Genomic DNA, 24,339 nt, shown 5'->3' with positions numbered 1-24,339 from the left:
AATTGACACCTCTTATATAAAAATTCTAGAGCACCATTTCTGACTTTGTAGACTGAAAGAGGGAAAAAATATGTAGAAAATAACATCAGGGACATGTATTGTGTAGTGGACTAAGCTACCATTTGGAAAACCATATCCCATTTCAGAGTGCCGATGTGAATGCCACCCATGTTACTTCTGATTCAGCTTCCTGCTAACACGTGCCCTAGGAGTACCCAAGCACTTGACAGGTGGAAGACCCAAATGGAATTCCAGGCTTCTGGTTTTTATCTATCCCAACCTCGATTATTGCTGGCCTTGGGAAGTGACCTGTGGATGGAAGATCTCTATTTCTCTGTCTCTCCCCTTCTCTATTTCTCTGTCGCCCTTCTTTCGAATAAATACATAGGAACTTTAAAAAGAAAAGAAAATCAAGTGCTTGGCTTTAAGACTGTAAGTGTTCCATGGAAAAAGGGAAGATCACCCATCATCAACACTCCAGGAACCACATTGCTGCTCCTGCAGCCATGGATCCAAATCTAGACACTATTGGACATAATGTAGAGTCCTGTAGAATGAGTGTTAGAAGTTTACAGTCAGATTTGCCCACATAACATTTTACAATACTTTATCACATGGCTACCTGGGTATTTATCTCTCCTTATTCAGGAATTCACCTTGGGTTTTTTATTTTAATAAATTCCAAAGGAATGTACTGTTGTTAGTATTTTTTTCTTTCTTTCTTGTTTTTTTTGTTTGTTTGTTTGTTTGTTTGTTTGTTTTTGCCAGACACAATTCTTTGTTTCTATCAGTTAGCAATGGTCAGTCTTTTCCCTAATTGCTATTGGATTTAGAGAGTACAGTTTTTAAAAGTTTTTCCCACTCAGAGGCAATGGAAAAATCCATTGTTTCTTTCAGTTTCTATGCAACCTTGGTAGTTTTCTGATAAAAACTTCAAGCCTGGTATTTATTTTCTTGAACACTGAAAGCATAGTTGTTTTATAGTCTGAGTTTTGATAATTACAACATATTTTTAAAAAAGTTTAATGAGTATGCATTTAGCATCTACTATGTGCAAGGCCTTACAGCTCCACATGGAATGTACCTGTATTCCTGACAGCCATCCACATGTTGAGGTGTGAGAGACTTAGAATATACTCTGTGCCTGGCACTTGTAGTTCTAGGCTGTGGCAGGCGTCAGGGCGTAGGATGGGAAGGGTCACAGGAAGAGAGGGCCCTGTGGGGAGGCTTGCTCTTTTTTTTACCAGCCCACTCAGGGAACCCCCTCAATCCCTTGAGAAGGCAGGGTAAGAACCTCTCATGAGGTCCTCACTGCTTCCCATCATGGTCACACTGTGGGACCTAAGCCGGTAGCACATGGACCCTTGGGGTACACCCAAGCCCTATCCAAACCATAGGAGTTGTCATTAATACATAAGGGTATGCTATCAGGTTGTACCCCAAAATTATGGCAATAAATCTCCAAGCTAAAATGTGCAAAGGAAGATATTGAAACACTCTTTCCTTCCTGCATTCTGGGTCCTTGTTTTGGTGAGATTATTACAGTAAGAACACAAACAAACAAAAAAGCCCACCACCACCAACAGTAATATTGAAACCTTTAAAAAGGTTTCAAACCAGCCTCTAGAAAATCAAAAGACAGAGTTCTGAGGGCCTGTGGCACACAGTTCATGCCATAGTAAGGCCAGAAAGTGGGGAATGAAGGGATGTCACCCCCTACTAAGCCCTCACATCCCCGGCAAATGGTTCAGGAGTCTTCTGTACTTACTGGCAAAGAGACAGCTGGGTCAGGGTGGGGACCCTTGCTAAATGAAAACTCAGCCAAACCAGCCATCCTGCACAGGTGCAGAACAACCTCCATGAGGGCAAGACAGGGGAGCCACATGTAGTTCCCCTCCTGCCAGCAGCCACAGAAAGGACAGCCTCTCCTGACAGCTGACTTGGCTGAGCTCCATTCACACCACCCCCTAATGAACTCCTTGCAGGGTACAAGGAATCTTGGACCACAGCAGGGGTAAGGGTTGGTGTGGGACGGAAGTGTGGGGCTGGGCCATGGCAGCAGCCTTCCTGGTCACAGGTGCAGAGGCTGTTCATGGGGGCAGAACTGCCTCTCTGGGATTGCTGGGTGACCTCACTGGGACCTCACTGGAAGCAGTCCAAGACCCTGGGTGGTGAGGATGAGTGGAAACTGGTTTTCTTTCTTTTACTGGGCTGCAGCTGGGAGGTGCAGAACTTGCCCTGCCTAACAGGCATGGGATGCGTTGGTGAGAGCGGACACCTGGCTTGGAGCAGTGGGTCCTGAATGGAGGTACCCACCATTCCTGCTGCTGCAGGCAGAGTCATCCTCAGCCGGACCTGGCAGTAAATGGGACGGGTGGAGGTGGGAAGACTGAGAGCTGGAGCAAGGGCATCCAGGGGAAAGTTAGCCTCCTGGAGTCTGTGGCTCAGGGTCCCTGATCTGTTCTTAGGGTACCAAGAGAAAGGGAAGCTCTGGGTGTGGGCCAGGGAGGGACACCTGTGTAAAAGAGAAGTCTGGTTTTATCCCACATCTGCTCACCTTGCTGTCATCCTTGCTACCACAGCAGCTTCATGTAGAACATCTTCAGATCTGGGTTTGGTGCTGAAATGAAAACAAAAATGATGACATTGGATATGCTGAGACAAAAAGAAGCCTATGGCTTTGTGCATGGGTCATGAGACAAATCAACAAATTCCTTTCTGCCTGCCTTTTATTGTTTTCTCCCAATTTAGGTCAAAACAACAGGTAAGAAAAGGAATGTATGTAGGTATATGAGATTAGGGCTAAAGGTGCAACAACGTGGGACTTTGTACAACTTTAGGAGTGGCATAGTAAGGGTTTCCCTAGTACGAGATCTGAGGGAGTATAGCTCTAGCTTGTTCAGCTAAGTTCTAACTTCTCTGTAAGATGGAGAGCTTGGATTGAGTGGTTGCAAAATGTTATAGCACTAGGGTTTGTAATTTTCCTTAGATCCTGAGGAGCGTTTAAACCCAACCCTATCTAACATCAGGTTTTTATTCTTGGAGGTTAATGGTGCAGTGTGTGTGTTGGGTGTGCCGTGTGTGTGTGTGTGTGTGTGTGTGTGTGTGTGTGTGACAGATAAACTGTTTGCTTTTGCTATCCCAAGCAACCTCCCACACTGCTCCATCTATGCTACATTTCTGGATCCTTCAGAATTGCTCTCTCCCACTCCCAGCCAGATAAACAAGAACACATGTGCATAAGCCTTCTTCACTTCAGTACTTCCTGAGATGTGGCCAAACAGCTGGAACGACATGCTCTGCAGAGCACAGGGACGTGGCATGAAGTGGGAGATGCAGCTGGCACTTGGAAGCCACATTCGTTTTCCTGCAACCTAAGAGGGCAATAGAGGGGGCAGCTGGGCTGTCCCCTGTGGACAGTTGTTTCTGTGACTTGTCCTGTATCCCCCATCACATGGTCAAGCTACATCCTGTTGACAAGGCAGTCACAAAGTTGTACCCAAGTCTACAGGGGTTACACAGACCCCACCCAGGAGGAGGGTTGTGTCCCACCACTGCATGAATAGCATGTGTAGTGTGTATGGCAGTAGGATACCATTCATGGGGTGAACACTCTAGAGTGTGGTAGCTGCACTTGAGAACATGGGCTGCCTGCTTTCTTTCTCACCAGCCCTTTGCTTGCCTCTTAGAGTCCTACTCTTTTACATTGACAGACAGGGCTGGAATTTTCAGTGAGGACTCTGCTATCATGTAAGTGCTAAAGCTTACACTTTTGTTTAAATCATGTGAGGGAGGAGCCACAGATTAACCCCGACATTTCTAGCCCTGATATGTATGTCCCAGGTCATCTCCTGCTCTCTAGTGTGAAGGATCCACTACTGTGGTGGGATTGTACTGGAGCAATTAGTTTATACAATTTGGTTGTGGTAAGTGAAATCCCTCCTCAGTCACCTTGGCTTAAGCCAAGTGGAGATTCCTGGGTAGAGAGTCTGATATTATCAAGCAAGTCCTGGATAGGAGGGCTTGGGCCTCCCTCCAATAGAGAGAGATTGGCTGCCACACTGTGAGAGAGCCCTGTGGAGGCTGTACCAGGAGCTGGCCTTAAACTGTGGAGAGAAATGCTGGCTGACATCCAGTGAGAAAAAGGGACTTCAGTCTGGCACTGTAAGAAAATAGATGCTGCCAGCGGATTTGGAGGAACTCCAGAGGTGAGTGTTACCCACTGGGCTTCCTGAGACCCGAGGCAGGGAACCCAGCTACTCTGCACTCACGTTCCTGACCGACAGAACTTTGAGGTAGAGTGTGTGTGTGTGGGTGTGTGTGTGTGTGTGTGTGTGTGAAGCCATCAAATGGACTGTCATGTGTCATGCAGCAATAGATAATGAACATAAGTCAGAGCCCTGAGCTCCACTGGCAGCAGAACTGTGCTGGCCGGGGGACTGGAGAGCCACGTGGCAGCTCTGGTAGAGAGGCTGCATGTGTGGGCCTCCAGGCCCAGTGCCAAAGTCACACCTCTGCCATCTTCATGGGTTCTCTTCCACCACAAGTCATCTCCTGGAGCTGAAATCCTATAGCTCTGTCTTGTCCTCTGTCATGACATGTCTCCTTTTCTTCCCTACATGTTGGTGTTCACACTGACTCTCTGCTTGGACTGGAAGGTCCTCGCAATGAGAACTGTCCTTCATGGTTCTGTGGAACCTATGCACTTAGCATGATTCTCTGCATAGCATTGGTGGGTAAGGTACTACTGTTGCCCGTGACAGAACTTCCATCTTTTATTTGAGAACCTCTTTCAGTATGAGGATGGTCAAGAGGTGGCCCTCACCATTGATTTCAGGGTGTTGATTGAAAAGCCTGAGACCAGCCAATCATTCTGCTTCTCACTCGCAGTCACTGAGGTTGCTGCTGTCTTCTGAGATCCTGAAACGGAGCCTATGAATGTGTTTCCACCACGTTCTGGCTCCAGACTCTGAAACTCTGCCACGGCAGACGCACAGATCCATCTGAGTAATATTTATTTTTATCCTGAAAACAGAGAAAAGAATTTCCTAAACCACAGGGACAAGGTACTATTAATCAATTGCTTCTAGAATCAGGGCCACTGTGGTCATGAGAGTTAGGGATAAAATTTCTTGGAGTACTAAAGTTAAGGAAGTTAGAGAAAGGAATGGCCTTTAGCACCTCTTTTGAATTAAGTTTTGGAACACTGGATAGAGGGGAAGTGGTGGCAAATCTGTTATAACAAAAGGAGTCAGCAGCCTCTGGGGGCTTGGGTGGTTGTGGTCACAGAAGGCCCTTGGGGGGCCCAGGCATCTCTGTCTTGGGAAACTCCACATAGAGTTGTGTCTTAGGAACTGTGCCTCTCAGGAAACTCTTTGGCAAGCTTAATTGATTAATAACAGAAGCATTAATAATCTTCCTGCAGTTCATCTAAAATAGAATCATGCGAGGGGTCTTTTGAGGCTGAGTCATTAGTCACTATGTGCTGTAGGAGAGCACCAGCTGATTTCTTCTGAAGATTCAGACCTAGGCCTTATAAAAAGACAGTTGAAGCACCACCTTAGATAGCTTTACAGATCTGCAATCTCACTGCATTATCTCACCAGAACTGGGGACAAATGTCCTCCTCTCCCAACTTAAGTTAAAATGGACGAGACCATGGTTGTAAAGGTCTCAGATGTCATCCGCTGTGTATGGAAATTAAGAGTGGGTGCTCTTTCCTACTGCCAAATCTCACACGGCTCCAGACTTGTGCAGCCAAGAGATCAGATCCCTACTGGTTAGCATTAAGTTGACGCTCAGGATGTAAGTCAAGGCTTAGTCACCCCAGCCAATCTCTAGTTCGCTCAGTGGTTATCCATCATGGTCATTAAGGACACCAGATGTGACATGGTCTGGGTTTTATACTCCATGTGCAGGAGCAATAACCATTTAAGAAGGTTATGAAGAATTATTTCCCAATAATCCTGGCATGGGATCCCTCATTTGTTTGTTATTTACACTTTGAAGGATCCTCAAAGTGTGATTGGAAGGCTGTCTATTATACAGATGCCTAGAGCCACTCAGGATTTTGCCAATACCCTTGTGCAACAGCAAGGAGGAAGGAAAGGGAGGAACGGATGTAGGAAGCAGGATGGGAGAGGGGGAGCCCAAGCAAATGGTCTCCTCATCAAGGGGAATCCAGGTTTGTAGGGCCTGAAGCTTACATAATTGGTGGGTCCTCTCTAAGAAAAAGAACCTAAACTTACTGGCAAGAATTAATAAAAAGCTGAATGTCTATGCAGAACAACAAATCACAATAAACTACATATTTTATGAAAAATGAGTACAGAGCCTAAGAAAAACACATAGTATTTGAAATAATGTGTTATCTAACACAACATCATAATACTTTCCCCTATAATTTTGGGCTACATACACTTTTTAATATTTATGTGATAACAACTTTGTATGATCATTTTCTTTGGATAAAATGGAAAGATAGTTGAGTCTTCTTATTATTACATTTGATATTTGTTTTTCTAAGTTACTGGTGGTGAAGTTTCTTTTGGCTTTGTGACTTGTTACTGGTAATGTCCTGGGAATTTTAGGGATAATTGTTGAATCTTAGAAAACTTTACTCAATTTTCTTTTCTGTTTGAATTGTAGGAGTTGGAAGAATTTCTCCATATACTAGCTTTTGGCTTCATCCACTTATTTCTCAGTTTTTCTTCATTACCTACGTATTTCTAGTGCTGGCTGCCATGGGTCACATTCATTCATTCATTCATCCCCTAGCATGATGCTGGGGAACTGGCATTATGGGCTGTCACAGCCATTCCTGCAGTATGACAGTGCCTGAAGTGTTCTGTTAAACCCACCCCAAATGTAGCCTTGACCCAACTTTTCTTTAGCTAGGGTCTCTGTGATCACGCCAGGACTGCCTGATCTGAGGGATCTGTGACAGAGGGGGAGGGCGGAGAGAAAGAAGCCATAGTTGTAACCTATTGCTATTATTATATATAAACGTACGTGTGTATGCATGTGTATATAGATATATACATGTACATATGTATAGAAGATAGATACATATATAACATATATGCGGGGCTTCAAAAAGTTTATGGAAAAGTGGAATTCAAATCCATGCTCACACACTGATTTTGTAGTACAATAAGTTAAGCCATTGCTGGCAACACTGGCATAGCATATTGGTTCTAGTCCTGCCTTCTGTTTCCAACAAAGCTTCCTGCTAATGTACCTGGAAAGGCAGTGGATGCTGGCCCACGTCCTGAGAGCCCTGTGACCCGTGCGGAAGAGCAGAATGGAGCTCCTGCCTCCTGGTTTCAGCCTGGCCCAGCCCCAGACATTTCAACCATTTGGGGAGTGAACCAGTGGATCAAAGATCTTTCTCCCTTTCTGTCTCTTCCTCTCTGTCATTCTGTCTTCCAAATACATAAAATGTTTTATTAATTATTATCTTTTTTAGATTTAAATTTTGTTTTTATTGGAAAGGCAGATAGAGAGAAGGAGAGACAGAAAAGAAGATCCTCCATCTATTGATTCACTCCCCAAGCAGCCGCAATGGCCAGAGCTGAGCCAATTTGAATCCAGGACCCGGGAGCTTCTTCCGGGTCTCCCACATGGGTGCAAGGTCCCAAGGCTTTTGGGGTGTTCTCGACTGCTTTCCTAGGCTACAAGCAGGGAGCTGGATGGGAAGCGGGACTGCCGGGATTGGAACTGGCATCCATACGGGATCCCAGCATGTGCAAGGCGAGGACTCTAGCCACTAGGCTACTGTGCCAGGCCCTAATTTTTAAGTTTTAAAAATATTTATTTTTATTGGAAAGGCAGATTTAGAGAGAGGAGAGACAGAAAGAAAGGCAAATTTACAGAGAGGAGAGACAGAAAGATCTTCCATCTGTGGTTCACTCTCCAAATGGCTGTAATGGCTAGAGCTAATCTGATCAGGAGCCAGGAGCCAGCAGCTTCTTCCGTCTCCCACATGGGTGCAGGGTCCCAAGGCTTTGGGCCATCCTCTGCTGCTTTCCCAGGCCATAAGTAGGGAGTTGGATGGGAAATTAAACTGTCAGGACATGAACTGGCACCAATATGGAAACCTGGCACTTGCCAACATGAGGATTAGCCATTGATCCATCATGCTGGGTCTCAATAAAATCTTTTTAAAATATCCATATACAAGAGGAGGTCTTCAAAAAGTTCATAGGAAATAAGGATTATGGAAAAAATTTCACGTTTCAAAACTTTTTTGTATCAAAATAAACTTATTGCTTAATGTTACTGTCCATAAGCACTTTGAAAAGTCTTTGTATAACATATGTTATTATTTTAATTTATAACTCATATGAAGGGGCAGCCTGTTTCTTGTGTATATATTAAGCTCTAGACTGAATTAAATCCCCCCACCTTTGTAAACAGAAGCCCCAACCCATAGGTGTGATGGTATTTGGGGTCTTTGGGAGGCATTCAGATTTAGAAAAGGTCCTGTGGGGCCCTTGTAGTGGGATTAGTGGCTTTATAAGGAAAGGAAGAGAGAGAGATGCTCTCTATCTACTCTGGGGAGGTACAGCAACAAGGTGCTCAGTGTCACCAGGGAGAGGGCTCTAGCCAGCAAGTGAATCAGCTGGACATGGCGCTGAGACTTCCCAGCCTCTAGAACTGTGGGAAAGACATTTCCGCTGTTTAAGGCCCCTGGTAATTTTGTTATGGCAGCCCAGACCGATCAGGTAGATTCTGAGAGTCAAGGGCAGAGGGTTTGCCCCTGGGTTGCCAAGTGGTTTGGAAGATATGATGGACCTCTCCAGGGTGAGGCATTATGGTCATGTCAGGGGTCTACGGGGAGAGGCTAGCTTAGATTTCTCCCCCTCTGCCTTCACCCTAACCTGTGATCAGTAAGGTTAGAGTCATACCTGTCCAAGTGGCTGAGCTAGTTAAGCTCACCATACCCAACAGAAAGAAGAGGGCTTAAAATCTTTCAGAGGAGGGGAGAAGGAAATTCTAAGATGAACAAGTAACTAAGAAAAAGGTTGAGAAACAGCAGCACTTCCTTAGTGTCCATTTAAACAGAGCACAAGCTGAGGGAGACTGCCAGCAAAGGGCCCAGCAGAGAACAGGAATGAGGAGGTTGTTCTATAGGAGCAGAGCAGGAAGACCCAGCAACCACCTGAGATGCAAGGCTGGTGATAAGATGAAAAGGGGGTCTTCCTTTGGAAGATCCTCCATCCACTGATTAAGTCCCCAAGTGACTGCAACGGCCAGAGCTGCACTGATCCAAAGCCAGGAGCCCAGAGCCTCTTCCGGGTCTCTCAGCAGGTGCAGGGTTCCAAAGCTTTGGGTCGTCCTCAACTGCTTTCCCAGTCCACAAGCAGGGAGCTGGATGGGAAGCAGGGCTGCCAGGATGTTGGAAGTAGGGTTCAGTCCAAGTCCAAAGACAAAAGCAAGGAAGCCAATAATGTTACTCACTGAAGGCTGGAGAACCCAGGGGACCACCTGTGCAATCCCCAGAGTTCAAAGGCCCTAGAACCTGGAATTCTGATGTCCATGGGCAGGGGTCAAGAAGGGCGTCTTCCAGTGGAAGATAAAGCAAGAATTTGCCTTCTTCCACCTCTTTGATCCACCTAGGCTCCAGCTCTTTGAAATGGTATCTGTCCACACTGAGAGATCTTCCCCTCTCAGTCCAATGAGTGTGGGTTGGATAGTGGGTTCACTTGGGTTGAGCTAGGCTTCAATGCCCATTGACATATTTGAGAGCTGACTGGGATGTGGGGCAGACAACCGATCTGCTGCACAACACAGGAACCAGGGCTGGGGATGGACCTAGTGGGGGTTGCTCTGATTAGACTACAGTTCCCACTGATGTATGTGAGGACTGAGTATGTGGTGGGCAGGGTTGGGCTGGGCCACAGCACTCACTGGATTACATAAGAGACAGAGCTGGAAACAGAACTGACCCAGCAATTGCAACTACCAGTGTGTGTATAGGCTGATGGACTGAACTGGACCCTGTCTGACAAGCATACTGAAGAGTCAGGTCTGGGATTGCCGCAGACAAGGTTTCTTACAACTGAATTGCTGGACTCAGAACTCCAACCGTGGGGAGAACTGTAGCATCTGTGGTCTGATCATGGAATGCATGTGACAGAACTGGGCCTTCTTAGTGGCTAAGATGGATTAGTGGACAGCATGCCCAAATACACATGGAGGGTATGGCAGTCCATTGGGGCTTACAGAGGACATCTGGTACCATAGCAGAGGAAGGAGGGCAGAACAAGTTAGTCAACTACCCCAGCCAAGTGTTGACAGCAAATATCTGGGCAACTGGAGACTCTAAGGTGGATTGTGTCAGCCAATGGACCTTGGAAGGATTTCCTCATCCTTGGATTGGTGAGATTGACAGCATTTCAGAACTATTGAAACCGCTTGAGCAGAACCTTCAGAGCATGCTACACACTGGGGAACCTGGGATGAAATTGGGTATTTGTTCCCCATCCCAGGTGCTGAGGCTGTTGGGAGGGTGGGTGTGGCATCTCCCTTTATCTCCCCATCCCTTGGATACAGGAAGTAGAAAAAGAAATGTTGGAAACAGTCATCTCACCCTCTTGTCTCTAATCTTTGATGCTTTCCACCCTAATAAACTATGTAAACATCATCAAAAATAAAATTTACATATATATGTGTATATAAAAGAAGGGAGGTTTTCTTGCTAGCTTACAGTCTTGTATCAAGTAAGAAAGACATGGGAGTGGTAACCCATCACTTCTGACATGCCATGAGATCTAATCAAGGGAATGACATTCCTCAAACTTTTTTCTGTTTTCTAGTTGGGAAGAACAATTCACAGGTTCTGCTTGCAACCAAAAGCAGGAGGTTATGCAAGGCTGTGTTTTGTAGGAGCTCATAGTAGGATCTGTCTGCCACATTCTCTCTTGTGCCTGACTTCCTTGGTTCGATGTGGTCCTACTTAATATCTCTAAGACTCATCCATGTACATGAGTAGATCAGTTGTTCATTGCTTTGCATTATTAGGCAGTATTCTTATACAGGTTGCTATTATCCATTGTAATACTCATGGGTATTTGGAGGGCAGCTCTTTTTAGTTAATGTGAATAAAGCTGCTTGAAGTATTCTTGCACATGTCTTGGAATGAATATGTGCATTGATTTCTGTAAGGTATAATTAGGCATACCCAGTTGGTTTGTTTTGCTTTCTTTCTATAATTTACTTTATTTAACACTTACTTAACATTAAATTCTTCTTGCTAGTTTTGAATTTCATGACTCAGGGTGAGACAATTATGGTTTGGCTCCTTCCACCACCAAGGACTGTGCTGATTGGATGAAAGATGTGCAGATGCTTCCTTTGCCCTTTACCTTTTCCTTCAGTACCCATTAAGACAGAAAAGAACAACCACCTACTCTGAACTCCAGAGAGCCAATGTTGTTGCTAATCTGGTTTCAGTTAGGATATAGGTTTCTAGCTGTTGGGGACATCCTATTCTGTACTTCTCTCTGAGCACATGGCTTCAATGTGCACATATCTGAGGACTCTGGATCCCAGAGGACCACCCCCATCTGGAAATGCTCATAGAGACCTCAAAGGAGCTAGAGCCTAAATTCCTCCCTCCAGGAGGACTGCTAGATTTGGGCCCCCAGGCCAAATGAAGGCTTTCTTCTTCTAGTAAAGGAGAAGTGGAAAGATTCCATCCTACTTGGAAGGGAAGACCAGGTTTTGAGTAAAAGGTGGAAATTCACACAAAAAAGGAAGGTCTCTAGCCTTTTCCTATAGCCTGGAGTAGTTTTCTTTCATCAGCCAGGAACTGAGCCAGCCTCACAGGAAGTCCTTAAGCACAGGCAAACCCCATTTTAAGGATATCTGTAGTTACAGATCATGCAGTATGTGGTCTGAATTTAAGAGGATTTGGTCATTCTGCACAGCAGCTTTGGTAAGGAAGGGTTTGTGGATGGCATGACTACATCATCAGGTCACTCTGAGATGTCCAATTCTCTGCAATTAATGTTGCCTCATCTCTCACACAATCCAAATAATTATGAATTTTCTCAGCACAATCTCATACTCATGTGTTTATCTCTTCTTCACTGTCAGGACTCTGCTCTCTGGATCAATGATAATGCTCACCACTAATTACCATACTCCACATGTAGGGTACCACAGCAGGCTTTTCATCGCAGGCAGAAAGTTTTGTTTCCAATCTACCTTTGACGTTAGGGAGGCTGGCAGAGTTTACACTTGGTCAGGTCATGTAGCTCAAGGATGGCAGAGGTGGGATTCAAGTCTAGATATAGGAATGCCAATGTCTGTGACACTCTAATCTGGCACTCTAATGGCTGGTTGATCCTGTCCTAGACAATTAGAGAGGTGTGCTCTCCACCACAAATGAGATGATATCATGGTGAAGAATGAAAAGTGGTTTCAACAGGAAATTGCTCCTGCTCTTCAACTACAGCCAGAAAGAAAGGCTCAAGACCAACCACTCTAAAAATACAATAGTCATCTTGGCAAGAACTCTTTGAAATTTCATGACCATGTATCCAACAATCTGCAGCAGTTCCAGCTGTTCCTTATGGGTAAAAGTTTCACATCATTCATTCTGATAGAATCCCTCGTCTGTTCAGCTAGAACTTACTAGAATATCCCAGGCATTCTTAGATGCTAGTGACCTCGCTGTGGAAAGGCAAAGCTCTTGCCCTCAGAGCTCACACGCCAGTAGGCGAAACACAAAACCTGACAGAGAAACAGTTGTATATAGTAAATGCTATGAAGAATATGTACACAGTGGAGTTCTGAAGAACAACAAGGATAAAACATGAAAAGTAAGGAGAGGAAAGCCATGCTGCATGCAGCAGGCAAACATCATGACTGAGAGTCTCTGAATTGTAAGAAGGCTCATCCTGTCTTAGGAGGGTGATGGCAGTGTGGTGACTGATGGGGAGAGGAGCATGAAGTGACACTGTGTGGGTGGACAGGAGCCAGGACCTTGAGGCAAAGGGTCTTGGCTTTGTTTGATGTGCACCAGAAAGTCACTATAGGGTTGAGACAGAGGAATGGTGTGATAAGACTTATGCATATAAAAACATCAATAGCAGTTCTGTGCAGAGTCAGCTGGAAAGGGGACAGGATGGAAGTAGCGAGGCCAGTTCTAATGCTTTTGTGCCCCTGCTGCCCCTACACTTGGAGTGGTTCAATTTTTTTTAAAGATTTATTTTTATTACAAAGTCAGATATACAGAGGAGGAGAGACAGAGAGGAAGATCTTCTGTCCGATGATTCACTCCCCAAGTGAGCCGCAACGGGCTGGTGCGCGCCGATCCGATGCCGGGAACCAGGAACCTGTTCCGGGTCTCCCACATGGGTGCAGGGTCCCAATGCATTGGGCCGTCCTCGACTGCTTTCCCAGGCCACAAGCAGGGAGCTGGATGGGAAGTGGAGCTGCCGGGATTAGAACCGGCGCCCATATGGGATCCTGGGGCGTTCAAGGCGAGGACTTTAGCCGCTAGGCCACGCCGCCGGGCCCATTTTTTTTTTTTTAAAGATTTATTTTATTTTTATTACAAAGTCAGATATACTGAGAGGATGAGAGATAGAGAGGAAGTGGAGCTGCCGGGATTAGAACCAGTGGCCATATGGGATCAAGGCGAGGACCTTAGCCACTAGGCCACGCTGCCGAGCCCGAGTGGTTCAATGTTAAGGGTTAAATTGTGGTGCCCTAAAAGAGACTGAAGTCCTAACTTCTACACCTTAGAATGTGACTGTACTTGAAGACGGGGAGACTTTAAAATGGTAATTGAGGTTAACTGAGATCATGGGGGCAAGCCCTAATCCCATTTGACTGATCTCCTTGTACAAAGAGATTAGGGCACAGACCTGTGGAAGAAAGACCACACAGAGAAGACAGCCATCTGTAAGTCCAGGCAGAGCCCTGAGAAAAAGCAACCCTGCTGATCCTTTGCTGTGGGACTTCCAGCTTCCAGAAGGCTGAAAAGATACATTTCTGTGGTTTAAGGTACCCAGGCTCTGACATTTTGCTGTGGCAGCTACTGAGGACTAATATGCCAAGTGAAGGTGAGGCTTGCACTAGGAGTGAGCAGCAAAGAACAAGAGGCAGGAAGACCTGAGGCGTCCTTCTGCCCAGCAAGAGGCAAATGGTTTAAACGTGAAGTGAGGAAGAAGACAGAACTAAGGACAAGCCCGGTTCTCTGGCTTTTATAACTGGGAAGACAGTGGACCCATCTGTTTCCAAGAGGGAGGCTGGGAATGAGCATATTTGGGAAGAGAAATAAAAGCTATCAGTCATAATGAAGTGCCCATTAGGCACTGAGATGAGATGTGGTATAGGCAGCTGACTGCAGCAAGCCTGAAGAAGACCAAGGGAAATAGAGCAGCAGGAGTAAAAGTTGACAGTTACGTATACGTCAGTGGGATTAAAAGCTTAAGGAGTGGACAAGCTGACTTAGGGAGAAGAGTTACTGGAGGAAGCCCAGAGACCCACATTTAAATACATGGCAAAGGAAGAAGGGTCTGGAAGGGATAGAGGAGTTGCCAGGGAGGTAGGAGGAAAAGCAGGAGTTAAGCATGTGGCTCACAGAATGAGGAAATGTGCCAAACGCTGCTGAGCAGCTGAGCAGGAGGAAGACAGGAGAAGGCTCTATGGGTTTGCTAACGTGGCCAGGCTGCTCTGTAGCACTACAATGGTTGTTGCTGTGGCTAAAGTGAAGTGCATTAGGAGTGAATGGGGAGTGACCAACCGGAAACAAGCTGTGTCCACCTCTCTGTCTTCAAAACAACTGTATCCAAACCCTCATGCAAAGAATTAGGAGAATCCAAGCTAGGACAAGAGTGGGGTGGTCAAATTCTACCACCTAGACAGAGAGTGGACAGTTTACACCCCTACATTCTTTCCACTTGTTTCCTCTTTGTGTGTACACACACACATATACACTCACTCATGCCTCTATGCTATGTAGATATGTGTGTGTGTTCTATTTAGAAGTAGCCGGTTGCTATGTTAAATCCTATTTTTTGAGGTGTTTCATGCTGCATATTGTATTTTATTACTGATCCTTAAAAAATTGTAGTATTTCAGATACTTGTTGGATGCAGAAAATTATGATAAAGAAAATCATCATTAATTGTCTTGTATTTCTCTGGATGGTTACGAGATTGATTTTTAAGATTACCCATTGTCCTTTCACCAGTAGAAGAACATCCTTTCTCTCTTGAGTTATTTTCAAATAAAATATCTTTGGGTCACGTGCAGCTCAACTGTTAGATGCAGCATTGCTTGATGCAGCAATGCTGGAGGGAGATGCTGAGAAGTGAATGGTGACAAGAAGAAGAAGCTCATGCAAGGCGGAGAAGAGCAATCACAGAGGAACTAACGTTCCTTTTCCTTCTGTACATTGTCAGCTTTGTCACTTTCACATTCTCATTTTTTCCTCTATTTTGTAGGAAACTCAAAACCTAGTTCCTACCCTGCTTTTGGTAATTATGTAAAGTCAGTGTGCTCTAAATCATTGGGTGCAAATTCTCTTGCTACATTCATCTTCTGTCTCTCTCCTTCATCTTCTTCTTACACTTGATAATTCCTCAAACTTCACCAGTCCCACTTGGATAGATTTTAATGCTATGCAATATATGTCTCTTCTCCACCACTCCGCTCGCCCCTACTGTGGGGGTGTCAGGGGCTTCTGTTTGTTCTGGGGACCCAGAGGGCCACCCCTGGCGCTGTAGCTGCATTTGGTACTCAACCAGCTGCTGATGGCCACCTGACTGCCCACAGCAGAGAGCTGCATCTGCCCAGGCACTAGGTCTGCCCACGGGAAAGAGGCATAGGCCACACATGTGGGCATCCTTTCTGCCCAGCCCCTTCACTTAGCTATTCTCTCCCCAGTCCTTCTTGTCCCCAAGCCTTGCCTGTTGATTCTCATGAGCACTTAGCTGTGGCAGCACTTAACTGAGTTTTTCTCTTTGCATTTTTGCCCAGATAATTCAAATGTTCCCGGGCAATGTGCAGATCTCTAACTAACCCCAGGAGAGAGTAGTAGAAGAAAAGCATAAGGAAGTAATTTATTTATCTAGGTCTGTGTGAGTGAGCTGCAGTCATATGCATGTCTTTAAGGTGTGTCTATATTTAGACTATGCAGACACTTGCATGTAGTTAGTTACATGTGTGCCTAACGTGTATGTGTGTTCCCCTATCTGAACCTGTCATGCCCAGCTCTGAAGCCCTCCCACACTTCCTTCTTGCCTCCTATGGGGTAAAGTACAAACTCTTGGGTCTGGACTCCATGCCCTATGCCCTATGCCCTCTTCACCTTCCAGTGCCAAGCTCCCTATCACTAAACCCAGGCTCCTACCACAGGCACTCTGCACAGCCCTATGGAAACTTTGCCCTCTCCCTCTCTCTTAGCAGGCTGTCCATGCTGACTAAAAGCTCCCATAGCCCCACCCCTTCAGTTGCCTGCTTCAGAAAATTCTGCTCATTCATTGTGAATTGATTCCCTGTTGCTTTTTCAGCTAGGCTCCTGAGAGAGCAGTGCTCAGCCCTGCGCAACCAACGTTGAGAAGATCCAAGGACCCATAGCTCAGGTAGGAGGGGCACCCACCTCCCTCTATTCTGAGGTCCTGGATCACTGGTTTCCATGGTATAGGTCCTATGACAGCATTCAGGGAGCCACTCTCATTCTCTTCTCACAGGGTATTTTCAGCCCCTCCCCAGGGCCTGGTGCATGGTTGGTGCTCAGCAGGTGCCCAATGAACAAACATGTACAATACACCCTGTGCACAGGACAGGTAAGTTGGAAGCAGAGAAACTGAAAGCAAAATGCTGGAGACATTGCACAAGACACAGTTACAGGACTGGTGAGAGAGCCTGGCCTGACCCCTTTTCAGATGAGTGCTCTCACACAAAAACAGGATTTTCCTGAGGAAGACACTGGTTGTTTCTGGGTCCTCCCCCTGCCACTATGCATGACACATGGTTACAGTGACATCACAGCTTCTGATGGGCCCCTCCTGCAGCCTGAGGGAGGCCACCTGACTTCTGGCCACTTCTTCCCAGAGCTGAACAGAGGAGGATGGACCATCTTTTTCCTTCCACACATCATTTATCTATTTATATCAATGGTTACTTATTATTTTTTAAAAATTTTAAAGGCATAGAGACAGAGATCTTCCACTTGTTGGTTCACTCCCCAAATGTCTACAACTGGGGCTGAATGAGGCTGAAGCCAGAAGACATGAACTCAATCCGGTCCCCCATGTAAGTGCAGGTATCATAGTTCTAGAGCCAACACCTGCTGCCTCCCAAGATGCACATTAGCAGGAAGCTGGAATTAGGAGTGAAGGCAGAACTTGAACCCAGGTGCTCTGATACATGATGCTGAAGTCCCAAATGGTGTCTTAAAAAAAAAAAAGCAAGTGTATGTGTGTGTGTGTGTGTGAGAGAGAGAGATTTATTTTATGTGTTTGAAAGATAGATTGGCAGAATAAAAGAGACAGAAAGAAACCTTCCATTCATGGCAGCAGCTGGGGCTGAGGAAGCAGAGCAGCCAGCGTATGAGCTGGCACTCTGGTTTGGGATGCCAGCATCACTACTAGCAGCTTAACTCACTGAGCCACAATGCCAGCCATCTGAGCCAGGTCTTAACTACTGTGCCAAACATCTACCTCCCCACACACTGGTTGCAGCAGGAAACCTGAAGCCGTGTTTCTGATTCTACTTGAGGAGTAAACCAGTGGATGGAAGATTGTCCTCTCTCTCTCCTTTTCTCCGTAAATCTGCCTTTCTACTAAAAAATATATCAATTTAAAAAGTTAAGATGGTGATAGGGTCAAAGGGCAAATATTTTCTATTCTCTTCATTATCGTATTTCCAAAAATGTCCTATTCCTTCCTTTCTAGTATGAAATTGCTAACTTCCATCAGGACAGGCATTTTCCCGTTTGACTGCCTGCTGTAGCCCCAGCACTTGAAACAAGGGCTAGTATGGTATGTGCACTTTTTTTGAGCAGAAGCTGAATGAATGAAAGTATGAATGCTCAGGGTATGAGAACAAAACAGATGAAGAGTTTATTGTTCCCATTGGAGATGTCTCCCTGAGATCTCTGCTGGTGGAGTCAGAGTAAGGCCTTCCTGGGTGGGCTACTCCAACACTGCCCCCCGGATGCCAGCCCAGCCAGGCAGGAGGGGGCTGAAAGGTCTTTTGCAAGCTGTACTGCTCAGACAAATTTCCTCTGGCAGCTTCCTCTCCTTTCCCCCACCCTACCCCCAAGCCCTAGAGCCAGCACCAGCCCACTGCAGAGAAGCCTGGCCTGCATCCTTGTGGTCAGGCTTCAGAGCCAAGAACATTACAGGGAGGAGGGGCCTGCCTTCTATTCCCACCCCCGGTGTCAGGGGTTAAGATGCAGGGTCCAAGGAACTGGGACTCTGTGTAGCATCCGTTTTAAAACAACTCCATTTAGAACAAGAAGCTCTAGGGAAAGTGGGAGGGCTCTGGCGGGCCTCCCAGCCAGGGTCAGCAAGTTCCAGCCAACTGGGGAGGGAAGTAGGGCACTTGTGGGGAGGGGGGAGGAAGGAGCAAGGATGGGGAACAACAGCCAGCAACATTTCCCCTGGTAAAGGCCCTGCTCTGCAGTAAACATGTTTCCCAAAGTCAGGAGGTGTCTAAGCTTCCAGGCTGCTATGCCCACAGCTTGCGACTTCCTATGAATTATTCCCAGGTGCGTATGTTTGTTTGCTAAGAAGGAGCACTAGAAGCTGGTCACCACACTGCCTGAGGATTCTTTGGGACCCCAGGGTGCAGAGTCAGCTCCGCCTCTCCTTGTGGTCCCCAGGCCTTGCAGACTTTTTCCTAGGACAGAGAGGGATGGGGAGACATTTGTTCTCCCAGCAGCTCCTCCTCAGTCCATCGGAGCTTGAGAGCCAAGAATGGCCTCTTCAGAGCTGGGCTGGTGGCAGAAATGAAAACAGACTTGCAGCCTGATACTGCAGGGAGGGTTCTGGAAAAGAGAGAGCCAAGGGGCCTCAGTGAGCTCTAAAATTGACTTGGCCCACAGAATACCAACATTGGTACCCACAAAAATCCTTCTGTAAGAACTGCCTCTCCTCAACACTCTTAAATATTATTGAAAACCTCAAGAAACCTCTGCCTTAGGTAAATGTTATCTGTCAATAATTACCATGGTAGAAATTAAAACCAAGAAGTCCAAATGGGATTCATTTAAAAGTGGCATTAGTAAGCCCAATGAATGCTGGTATAAATAATATACTAATGAGAAGTAACTATTTTTTAAAAAAGAAAACTTAGAAGGTTGGCATCATTTGTAATCTTAACAGTTGACAGCAAATCTGGCTTAACAGAGCATAGCTGAATCTTACATCTACTTTTTTTTTTTAACATTTGAAAGGCAGAAGGGGAGAAAGAGCCCTTCCATCTACTGGTTCACTCCCACAATACCCACAGTTGTCAGGCCTCAGCCAAGCCAAAGTCAGGAGCCAGGAACTCAATCTGCTCTCCCACCAGGTTTGGAGGGACTTAGGTATTTAAGCTGCCCTCCAGGATGCATATTAGCAGGAAGCTGGAGCTGGGAGCAGAGCCAGGACCCAAACTCGGGCACTAGGACATGGAACGCAAGTATCCTCAGCAGTGGTCTAGCCACTCTACTGTACACCCACCCCCCTTACCTATGTCCACATCAGTCTATTGTGAACTACCTGCTGTGTAGTGCTGAACACTCCACTGTTCACTCATGAGAGGATGAGAATGAAAAGACCGATAACATGTTATTACCATGAAAACAATATGATTTCCCAGCCCGTATTCAGAGGTGGTCTCAGGAAGTCTCCCCTCTAAGTCCCCAGACCACCTTTTGAGAACCGTTACTCAGAGAAATTGCCACACTCATATCCCAGCAGATAAATGTATGAATGCACTGAATATCAGGATAAAGTTGTTTGGAGATGAGGAATGGTTCTGTACACACCAGATGAAAGAAAAGGAATAACATTCCTGACTGTTGAAGAGCTTGTCCATCTTTTAAAAAATGATGGTGATACCAAGTTACTAGATGTGTGTGTGTGTGTAGCAAATTTTTAGAAGACTCCTGAGTTAGATGACTTATTGTTTCTTTCAACTGCTTGGATTTTGTGAATATGGTCTAAGAGGTCACTCTCCAGAATAGACACTGCAAATAGCAAATACATATCCTCAAATGTAAGGCTCGTTATAACCAGGTGTCCTGACAAAAGGAGTTTCAGGGGGCAGGTGCTGCATCCCAGAGGGTTAAGCCATCACTTGAGAAGTTAACCTCCCAAATCAAAGTGCATGGGTTCAGGTCTCATCTCCATTTTTGATCTAGCTTCCTGTTAATGTGTATACTGGGAAGCAGCAGGTGATGGCTTAAGTGCTTGGGTCCCTTCCACTCAAGTGTGAGATCTGGAAGGAGTTCTTAGTTCCTGGTCTTGTTGACATTTAGAGAATGAACCAGCAAACACAGGAGTTCTCTCTCTGAGACCTGTCCACTAAGTCCCCTCTGGCCCACCTACCCCCATGCCGTCACTGGGGACTTGGGAGCTAGTCCTGACACCTGGTTTTGGGCTCACTAAGGGGGAGTCCACACAGGAGTTCTCTCTCTCTCTCTCTCTCTGTCTCTCTCTGTCTCTCTGTCTCTCTCTCTCTCTCTCTCTCTCACACACACACACACACACACACACACACAGAAAGAGAGAGCTTGGTAGACCCTCACTTCACAATGATGGTTCTAGTGCACGTGGTTTGTGAGTCACATCATGAAAAAATCTTGAGCTTGGTCAACAATGTGGGGCAGAATCTGGCCACTGGGAAATCTCTGGAGGTGTAGACAGCCTCAGAAAGAATAACAGATCAAAAATTCCATCTGATTGTTTTGATTGCCACAGAATAAAACCTCTTGCCTGAGCAGTCCTTTAGATTCTGCTACATGTAAATAAGCCTAGATACTCTTCACACTCTCTTCTTAATGGATGTCTAGTGTGACTTTAGTGGGAATCAAGGTAAAGACCCGAGAGCTGCCTCTGGGTGCAGGCTGGGATGGTGCGTACAACATGGCAAAGTGAAAGAATCTTGTGGCAGCAAGAGTCAGAGGAGATGGCCCCAAGAACATGCATTCATCTTGCAGGCACAGGCATTTGCAGGATTACAGACCTAAGGTTAGAGTCCTTCTGTTCCAGTTCAAGCTCATTCCTGTGTAGACTCCCCTTAGTGAGCCCAAAACCAGGTGTCAGGACTAGCTCCCAAGTCCCCAGTGACAGCATGGGGGTAGGCGGGCCAGAGGGGACTTAGCGGACAGGTCTCAGTGACTTCAGGTCACCACAGTTGCTGACCTACTCTAGTGCTGGGGTAAATGGGAGAACACTCCTGTGACCCAGTGAGCACTTCCCATGAGGGGGACCACAGTTTGGGTCTCTTCTGCCTTTTCACATCGCTGAGGTCAGAATGCCTTTGCTGAGGGTCCAGGAGGTGTCCTCTGGCTTTAGTATAGTCAATAACTGTGGCATGATGCTCATAGCAAGTCTCCTTTGAGCACAAGACAGGACAATCCTGTCCTCCTTTCAATGCTACATTCAGGGAAGGGGCAGCCATTGAAATGGAACCATGGAGCCACTTCTCCACATGCAGCATGAGGAGATAGCTCTCCTGTCTGCCTCTGGTGGGTCAAGGGCCACTCCTCTGTCACCTCTGCTTCCCGCACCCAAGCCCATGTTCAGCTCCTAGCCCAGAATGCAGACAGCTCAACTCCTCCAGGTTTCCTTAGAAACAGAGTCCATGGAATTCACGTGGCTACCAATGGGCTCTGAATCAATCTTTTGCTGAATCTGACCTTAAGCCCTCATCACAAATGTCTCCTCATATCACACCCTGCCAGGCTTGGCAATGGAGAGGACCAAATTGCCCTACCTGGGTTCTGGGGCCTAGGCACTTGGGCCAGCCTCTGCTGCCCTCCTAGGCCCATTAGAGGGAGTTGGAATAGAATCAAACTGGGTTTCTAGGGGATGCTGGGTATTGCAGGTGGCAGCTTAATCTGATGTGCCACAATGCCAGCCCCTCTCACAGGACATACAGTTCCACAGAGCCATTAGCCATTCCTCAGAGCCCAGTCCAGGGGCATCAGAGAATGATACCATTGACATTAGCAGGCAGCAATGCCCAAGACCCAGCACCAGCATGCTCTCAACCTCCAGACAGAAGCCTGTACCCTTTCAACACTCGTTCCCCTCCACCCCATCTCCCAGAGTCCCTGATTCCCTCCATTCTGCTCTCAGCCTTTACAAACATGACTGCCTGGGTCCTGTCTATCAATGAAGCAACTGGCTGGCTTGAAATTAGCAATGGTTGGCTTATTTCATTTCATATAACATCTTCCAGGTTTACCTATGTGGTAGTAGGCAGCAGGGTTTGTTTCTATTGCAAGTGTACATCATGTTGTGTTTATCCATTTTTCTGCCAGTGGACATCAGGGGCACTGTCTACCTTTTGCCTCTTCACACCCTCTTCTTAACTATCTTGACCCTCAAGTGACACAGTCATTTCCGATCACAGCCCACAGGAAGACATACTGGGGAGCCCCGCTTGCTCTCAAACGGAAGCAGGAAGTGCATCTGCAGCTGGGTAGACACTGTGAAAACTGTCTGGCCTATGGAAGGTGAGGCAACCAGAAGAGGGCTGGTGCCCAGCCCAGCCTGGCATGCCAGGTACTCACTGGCATCCCAATCATATGAGAGCTGCTCCCTAGCACCCAGACAGGTTTTCAGATGTAACTTACCTATAGAGGCAGAAAGCATGGGAAATTCTGGTTGACACTGGTTATGTGGTCAAAAATCAAAAACCTAAAAACAACAGTTGCCCTGCCTAAGAAGCCAGAGGCAGCACCGCCAACCTCACAAACACACTGGATCTGGAAAGACAGTCGGAAGCTCTGCTCCTGCTCCTGCTCCTGCACACACAGCAGGCCTGGGTTTGATGCCCACCTCCCGCCTCTGTGTGACTCTGGGACACATTTCTCTCCATGGTCTGAGAAACATCTCGCAGCCTGGCTGCTGTGACTGAATAACAGCACTGACATCTAGGTCTCCTTCCCTTTTCTTAAGAGGTCATGGTGATTTGCATGAGTGTGGTGCACAAGCTGCGAGGCAGGGAGCCCGGGTCTTCGCACACCGCCTTCACCAGACTGCCTACCTCAAACTACTGAGGGCTGTTCCTTCTTATTTTTCCTCTGAGCCCCTGGATTGGATGGCATCTGCCATCAGAAATGTGGCCAAGAAGAGATAGTGTCAAGGTTGAACCCTGTGTTTGGCAGGGTTGAACTCAAGCATGACACGGATCAAGTACCTGATGCATCTCCATCAGGCTGCCAGGGGTTATCGCCTCATGCTAGGCACACTAAGTGGCTGGCAAGCTTTATAAATGGCGCATTTGAAATGTCAAAGGGGCATTCACTGTTTGGAAGCACATTATTCTCTGGTAGTGTAACTCACTCCTGATCTACAGTGCTGGGTTCTGCTGTCTAGGAGGTGTCCACCAATGAACACAGGTGTGCTAAGATACACAGAGCCACAGGAAGGCAGTACATGGTTAACTCCTGGGACCTGGGGAAGCAGCCAGGGAATGAACACATTTCGCAAGTCAGTTTATCCAAAGGACATCATCTGAGATCCCACTCTGGGCCAACCCTGGGGGCACAGTGATGGAGGAGCCTGTTTCTAGTCTCCAAGGGCCCCACAGTCTGGTGGCTGAGACAGGCAGGAATGCCGGTGCCAGAGAGCAGCATCAAAGGTGCGATGACCTTGTGTCAACTATGGTAAGCTCTAATCTCAGGAGAGAGAATACCTAATCAAGGTACTTGTTGGGGGGAGGATGGTGAGGGAGGAGGGGGCGGGTCCAGATGCTTCTACAAACTGGTCTTCACCAGGCCCTGTGTGATAATGTGAAACACAGTATCATTACGAGCTAAGTTTAAATGGCCTTGGCAGTTGAACACTAAATCTATTCAGAAAAAACATTCAAATTCTCCCACCAACATATGTTACCTTATAGCAAAGGCTCAGTTTTTCCATTTTTCTCTCTAATTTTGTTTTTGTTCTCCAAAATGATTTCATGCAAGGTGCTTGGTTCCCAATTCCTCCAAGCACTGCCAGACCTAGAGCTGTGCTGCTGCTTCAAAGTCAGGATGGAGTTCATGACTGGAGATCCAGGGTCTGATCTGCTGAGCTGTGGACCTAAGCAGAGGAAGCTTCTTGGGATCCAAAATTCATTTTCAGGGAGTGAAATTGGAGACATCAAGAAATG

General features: G+C 46.5%; 1 long non-coding RNA gene across 1 annotated transcript in view; it reads right to left on the bottom strand.

Annotated features, from left to right (window-relative positions):
• Nucleotides 1-1,341: 1,341 nt before the first annotated feature.
• Nucleotides 1,342-24,339, bottom strand: part of LOC131481000 (uncharacterized) — a 70,138-nt gene continuing 47,140 nt past the window's right edge. Inside the window, exons 2-4 of the long non-coding RNA XR_009245967.1 lie at nt 24,081-24,269; nt 2,558-2,620; nt 1,342-2,463 (exon numbers count right to left, since the gene is read on the bottom strand). This is a non-coding gene — a long non-coding RNA (uncharacterized LOC131481000). The remainder of the gene's footprint in view (nt 2,464-2,557; nt 2,621-24,080; nt 24,270-24,339) is intronic.

The sequence above is a fragment of the Ochotona princeps genome, chromosome 8 (assembly GCF_030435755.1).
Source record: "Ochotona princeps isolate mOchPri1 chromosome 8, mOchPri1.hap1, whole genome shotgun sequence".
NCBI lineage: Eukaryota > Metazoa > Chordata > Mammalia > Lagomorpha > Ochotonidae > Ochotona > Ochotona princeps.
The sequence above is the reverse complement of the archived record's forward strand: the minus strand, read 5'-3'. Positions and strand labels throughout refer to the sequence as shown.